Source organism: Salvelinus namaycush, chromosome 30, assembly GCF_016432855.1.
Source record: "Salvelinus namaycush isolate Seneca chromosome 30, SaNama_1.0, whole genome shotgun sequence".
In the NCBI taxonomy this organism is placed as follows: Eukaryota; Metazoa; Chordata; class Actinopteri; order Salmoniformes; family Salmonidae; genus Salvelinus; species Salvelinus namaycush.
The window spans coordinates 5185018-5192811 of record NC_052336.1 but is presented as its reverse complement, the minus strand read 5'-3'; the positions used below and the strand labels follow the sequence as shown (position 1 = coordinate 5192811).

The 7794-nt window shown below is 41.2% G+C and overlaps 1 pseudogene; it reads left to right on the top strand.

The window, feature by feature from the left end:
* Window positions 1-626: 626 nt before the first annotated feature.
* LOC120024782 lies at window positions 627-6563 on the top strand (annotated as a pseudogene).
* The last annotated feature ends 1231 nt before the right edge of the window (window positions 6564-7794 follow it).

Genomic DNA, 7794 nt, shown 5'->3' with positions numbered 1-7794 from the left:
TGGTCCGGGTTGAAATATTATCGATTATGTTTGTTAAAAACAACCTGAGGACTGATTATAAAAAACATTTGACATGTTTCTACGACCATTACGGATACTTTTTGGAATTTGTCGAACGGAACGAGGCTTTGGTTTTCTGAACATAACGCGCAACCCAAATGGCATTTTTTTGTGATAAAAGTAATATTTATCGAACAAAAAGAACATTTGTTGTGTAACTGGGAGTCTCGTGAGTGCAAACATCCGAAGATTATCAAAGCGATTAATTTTATTGCTTTTCTGACTTTCGTGACCATGCTACTTGGGGCTAGCTGTTGTAGCATTGATTGCTACACTCACAAAAGCTTGGATTTCTTTCGATGTAAAGTATATTTTCAAAATCTGACACGATAGGTGGATTAACAACAAGCTAAGCTGTGTTTTGGTATATTTCACTTGTGATTGCATGATTATAAATATTTTTTGTAATATTTTTGCATTTGGCGCCCTGCAATTCTAGCAGTTGTTTAGGAAAGTGATCCCGCTAACGGGATTCGTAGCGCAGAGAAGTTAAGGAATACCTCAGAGAGCCTATAAGGAATCTCTCACCTGATAGGTACATCAATCTCCTCATCTGCTTGACTGAGATGAAAGACAACTCTGCACATGAGGACATACAGAAGTTCCTGAAGTCAGGATATCATACAGACACAACATTTTCTGAAACAAACTGCTCAGCATTGGCCAATGCACTGCTGATGTCAAGGGGTGTGCTGGATGAGATTGATATGAGGAAATACAACATATCAGAGGAGGGGCGTGAGAGACTGAGCCCAGCTGTGAGGAAATGCAGAAAGGCAAAACTGCCTGACTTTACACCTTCTGAGGAGTACTGTGAAACACTGGCCTCCATTCTACAATCAGCAGACTCACCTCTGAGAGCGCTTGACCTGAGTGTCAGAGTGACGCTGCATGACTATGATTTTTATGACAACGAGGGGGTTAGGGATGTTGAGGAGCACAGATTGAATGTTCTCTTTGCTTCACTGAAAGATCCACACTGTAAACTGGAGACACTGAGGCTGTCTGGCTTCACTCTCACACCCACACACAAGCTGTGTGAATCACTGGCTTCCGTTATCCAATCTGCAGACTCACCACTGAGAGAGCTTGACCTGAGGAACTTTAAACTGTTTGATGATGATGATGATCATGATGATTATGATTATTATGATGATGATGATGACAGAATGACAATCCTCATTGCTTCACTGAAAGGTCCACACACTAAACTGGAGACACTAAGGCTATACAGATGTTCCCTGACCAAGAAATGTTATGAAGTGTTGGCATCAGCTCCTCTTCCCTGAGAAAACTGGACCTAAGTCACGATGACCTGCACGATACAGGAGTGAAATGGCTCTCTGCTGGTCTGCAGAATCCAACTGTAAACTAGAGATACTAAGGCTATTATTTTGTGGCGTGACAGAGGAGGGCTGTAATTTTCTGGCTTCAGCTCTGAGGTCCAACCCCTCCCATCTGAGAGAGCTGGACCTGATCTTCAATCACCCAGGAGAATCAGGCTTGAAGGTTCTTTCAGCTAGACTGGAGGATCCACACTGTAGACTGGAGAAACTTGATGTGGACCATAATGAAGAGTTCTGGGTAAAACCATGGCTACTTAGGAAGTATGCTTGTAAGCTCACACTGGACCCAGACACAGCACACAGACACCTATCTCCGTCTGAGAGGATTGAACAGGTGAGGGTGATGGAAAATAATCAACAATATCCTGATCATCCAGAGAGGTTTGAACACTGGCCACAGGTGCTGTGTAAAGACGGTCTGACTGGGCGATGTTACTGGGAGGTACAGTGGAATGGGATTGAGACTAAGATTGGGGTGACATATAAAAGATATCAGCAGAAAAGGACATAGCAGTCTCTGTAAACTTGGATCCAATGACAAATCCTGGTGTCTTAAACTGCTCTGGAGAATATAGCATTCGGCCTGGTTAGTCTGTCTGGTCTGCCACAACAATGAAGAGGCTGATATACCTCTCCCACCCCCCCCCCAACAACTCCCTTAAACCCCAGGGAGACACCCAACCCGCCAAAAGAGTAGGGGTCTATCTGGACTGGCCGGCCAGCCTTTTGTCCTTCTACAGAGTCTCCTCTGACACAGTGACACACCTGTATACATTCCAGACCACATTCAATGAGCCCCTCTACCCAGGGTTTATGCTTGACCTGGAGCCCTACTCCTATATGTCCCTCTGGCCGGTATGGGCCCTGCATGACTACTCATTCCTTTTGAGAGACCGTCACTCTTTTGTGTGACGAGTGTTACTTACTAGTGCAGCAGAAAATAGGTGGGAAATAAGTAGCCGTTAGGATGATCTCTGTGAGACATCATTATCTATAGCCAACAGAAACAACTTACTATTGTTGAATGATGACAACCATACGTACTTGTGTTGTTTTTACATGTATCTCTACACTATCATTTACATAGTTCTTATGCAATAAAGTGACAGTGACAATATTGCAAAATATGAGATTGGACATTGTCAGGTTTTGACACCTAGCACTGCCCTTCTCTATTGTACAATTGATTAAAATGAGAGAATTAAGGAACTGTAATCATACATTGGCTTTACTAATGTGTCTGAGATATCTGTTATACATACCACTGTATTTATATGTGAATTTTGTCATGTTGTACTTTGTTTATATTCATATTTGCTATGTTGCTTGATTTGTAAACTCTCTTAAAAGCAATTAAATACATTATATTTAAATACATTACAATTTAAAACAATGCTATTTCTCATCCTTTCAAAATGGTCAGGTTAAAACTTTTTGTTTTAAAAAACAATTTGGATCACATTCTATTTGGTTCACAGGTATACAAGGCATCACATCTGAGTCTAGATTTTGGACATTGTACCAGGGCTAGATGAAATAATATGTCAGTTCAAGAGTATCCATGATGCTTCATTAAAAGACTGGAAGGTTTGCTTATTATAAATCACCTTGGAAACACACATTGGTACATAATCCATAACGGGCACATCATGTTCAGAATGATATTCGAGCATTCAGGAGCACCACTACAGTCGCCTGTTAGCATGTATTTTGCATTTATTTACCAATTAAAAATGCATTCGGTATAGATTTGGCGGTGCTATGTAAAGCTACAGCGCTCCTGTAAACAGATTATTGTCTTGGGGGACAGCGTGATATTGAATGACTAAATACTATGATTTATGATAATGATAAGAGATGCAGTGTTACTACCCTCAGACCCTTAACCCTACCTACGGATTAGAAGAGCAACACTTAATCAGTACTTTTATATCCCATGGAATCAAGGGCTGGGCTTTCAAAACACTTCCCAGTTATGGGTATATCTACTGTACGTGTTATGTCAACTCTGTGTAGTTTCTTCAACATGAGTCATTTACAGGGATATTCCGGTGAAACTAATAATGTATCTTTGAGTCATAAGGAAGAATGCAGTTACTATGCTGTAATGTCTGTAAATATGTTTGTAGGTTGATGGTTATCAGTCTCATCAAGCCCTTTTAGTAGTTCATAAAGTTGAACTTACAGTACACACGGGACAAAAACATGCGCACACACACACACACACACACACACACACACACACACACACACACACACACACACACACACACACACCACACATACTGTACATGCACACACACACATGCTCGCAGGCTGACACACAAACGCTATTTTAAAGGGAACATCAAGCCTAAACCCGAATACCCTGCCCCTCAATGGAGTGAGTCTCTGATCTCCTGGCTTTAGCATGCATACCGCTAGCAGACATTACATGGCCTATGTTAAACAAGTCTCGGTGCATGTGAGCGCTCTGCGAGTGGGAGAGAGGTGTTGGTTAAGACCCCGCTCATTTGAATTGACAGGTTGAAAGTCCCTCAGAGCGAGGGGAGATTTGGGCCATCACTGGATGTGACAGAAGAAATTAGGGGAGTAATCCCACCTGGGCACTGGGGAATCATCCAGTGTTCAACCTGCTCTTATCAACTGATACTACCTAGCTTCACAGTCGGCATAATGAATGAATCTCTTCATTTACAACCCGTTCGCTTTGAGTTTCTGTATTCAGCGCTCAGAAGGAAACTAAATGTATTTCTGTTTCATTCTAAGGCCCTGCTTTTATCCGTTTAGCTGTAGGTTTGTGAGCCTTTAGAATGAGTGGTAAATGTAATGTAGTTTAGTTTTACCATCAGCCTTACATCAGCTCAGCTAATTATTGGGGTTCTTCTGTGAATCCTCTTCTTACTCTCACGGAGGCCAGAGAATAACTCTAGCTCTCTGACTTAATGCATGTTGGTGAAATCATATAGAGGCCTACCGTTTCCCATTGGAGCCTCTACTGTAGCTTGGCCATGAAAGCTACTCATAACACTATTGAATATCGATGTTAACCTAGCACATGACAAACACAATATAACATCCTTTGTTTATTAACAGCAGAAACCTCCTGGTGTAGTAACTTAGGTGCTGAACTGCTAGACATAAGATCTCAGATTAAAGTCCCACTCAGACTGCCCCTCAGATTAGCTGGAATACTGTACCTGCAGCTCATAGTGAAACTGAAGGTTTACTGCCATAACTCTTACGTGTTCTTTATCCCACTGAAATACAACCAAGCCACTTTATTCCAGATCCCTGCCTCTTTCCCAACCAGAGATGCCTCTCTCTTATTGCCCCTTCAGAATACCATGCTGTAATCACATGACGCGCACGGCTGGCCCTAACAGCATTATTTTACAGGGCGATAAAATCTAATGACATCTCAAAGGATCCCAATGCAGAGCAAAGGACAACTCCAGGGAACACCCAGGGCTTACAGTCATCCTCTGACATATAACTGGGAGAGAGTGTGCTTCTTGTCACACCTGATGTAGCTGTGTCTGTGGAGATAGATACATCGGATTTGATGAGGGTAGTTAGGGAAAGGAACTTTTCATTTGATCAATCTGCACTTACAGTGAGGATACCATTGTGTGGATGACATATGATCTCTATATGTCAGTTTATGATAACATACAGGCACTACAACATATGATCTCTATATGTCAGTTTATGATAACATACAGGCACTACAACATATGATCTCTATATGTCAGTTTATGATAACATACAGGCACTACAACATATGGTCTCTATATGTCAGTTTATGATAACATACAGGCACTACAACATATGGTCTCTATATGTCAGTTTATGATAACATACAGGCACTACAACATATGGTCTCTATATGTCAGTTTATGATAACATACAGGCACTACAACATATGATCTCTATATGTCAGTTTATGATAACATACAGGCACTACAACATATGATCTCTATATGTCAGTTTATGATAACATACAGGCACTACAACATATGATCTCTATATGTCAGTTTATGATAACATACAGGCACTACAACATATGATCTCTATATGTCAGTTTATGATAACATACAGGCACTACAACATATGATCTCTATATGTCAGTTTATGATAACATACAGGCACTACAACATATGGTCTCCCCTTTGACAACCTGACTGATATATATTTTTTACCTTTATTTAAAAATAAAATCTTATTTTTAATGATGGCCTAGGAACAGTGGGTTAACTGCCTTGTTCAGGGACAGAAGTCCAACACTCTAACCACTAGGCTACCTGCCGCCCCATATGAATCTGTGAGAGGTGATATAAGAGTAGTCTGATTATCTACAGTATATTTTTACCTATACAGTTTGTTATGTTGCTATGTACAAATTACTTTAGAATTTGACTTTTCCTGTGTGATAACCTGTTTTTGTCAGAATGAACTGTGTCACAATAATCTGATGGATCCAGTCCATGGAGAGTTAATGTGTTACCTGTTTAGTGTCATGTCATGTGGTCGGTGGTGACATTGCCCTGGTACTCTCACAGAAGTCAACAGCTGTATTAATGTATAAAGGAGCTAATAAATGACACAAGTCAAGATCACCATACTCAAAGGGGACAAGATCAAAGGTCAAGATCATACTCAAAAGGGTACACCAGGAGTGGTGGAAACCTCTGAGGAAGTGCTCGAAGTGAAGCCCCTGCTCGATGAATCTGTGTGTACGGCAAAACAGATAGATGTGAGGGGGATGCTATCTGTCATCAGGGGAATGTGGACCATGCCACACAAAGCTAACATTATGAAACTGAAGTAGGTCATCAAAGGGGCCACATTCAGATCTATTCCCTCCACACACATACTAGATACAAAGACACATGTACACACATACATACATACACGCACACACATCACACGCACGTACACACAAACGCACACAGCGGGCAAGGTCATGCTCCTGATAGGAGAGCCTGGGATCTGTGGCACATTGTTGACAAGAGCAATATCCATCAGGCAGAGCTGAGGCCGCCCTGCTGTCAGTGTGTGATTGGATTAAAGCAGGCCGAGCGCATCTGCCGGCTCCAGGAGGACCCCAAGAAGACCCCAGGTGCTTCCTGCTTCCTGGCCCTGGAGGTCCCTTAGTATCCCGCCCTACCTATGCCCTGCCTTGACAAACTCTCAGCTGGGCATGGGGTGGAAAGAAGCTGGAGTAACCTGAGGGACAAATAATTGGACTCTCATTGGGTCCATAACTATCGCTGCATTACAGAAGATAATATATAAGTGCAAATCCTGTTCACACACATTGGTTAAAATATAGACGCAGGATGTGCACGCCCATGCACGCACGCACGCACACACACACACACACACACACACACACACACACACACTGCTAAAATCCCAATATTCATACAATTGTTTAGCTATTTCCCCTACTTTCCTAAGAGTAGAACATCCATATTACACCAAATGTTACAATCATATTAGATTAATAATATTCCAATTAGTCTGTAAGCAATATTGATCGTCTAAATATAAATGAATGTTTTCCAGCTAAACTTAATGCAGATCTGAGAGGTATTGGTTGCTGTGAGATGCTGTAGAATGAATGGTTGGAGAGCTAGCAGGCTTTTGCATTGTAATAACCATATTCAGTAAAATCAATAGCCCCGGAGAGGAGGCAATAATGCAGGCTAACTGCAGGAAATGAAATCCCACTGAGGGAGAGGGGCCAGGTGGGGGAAGTAAAGGGATTTGTACCGAAGTGATGTCATTTCATTACGGAGAGACAGAGTGAGAGTTGGCCCTGTAACATTACATTTTAGACCAGGTTCTACAGCACAGCATTAGTATTATGCTCTTTACTACCATTGCACATTAGGACACGTTAAATAGATTAGTCGATTAATATATAATTACCATATTTATTCTGCCCCTCGCAAAAGAGTCCCCTTCTTAAGCTTAGCAGATAGAGAAACCTGGTACAGCTACTGTAGTGTTGAAGGATAATCTATTGCCGCCACTTCGTAGATACAGTAATTGTGACTGAAATGACTAAAACTGAAATATAGAAAGAAAAGAACAATGAGTAGGACTTATTGTATGCTAGCTAGGCTTAATTCTCACATGTTCATAAACACAGAAATATGCAGCATTATGCATTAAATCATATGTAAATAATTCCCCAAAAACATGACAAGATCAAATGCACTGAACAGATATCCATGTGGCTATCAAGAAGATTCAGAAATCTCATTAAAACGATCATCCGTACAAAATATCATCAGGAAGTCAGTTAAAAACTAAGTCTTATTTACAAATCATGAATTGAATGCCAAAAGTGTTATGATTAACTTTACAGAATGCTTCT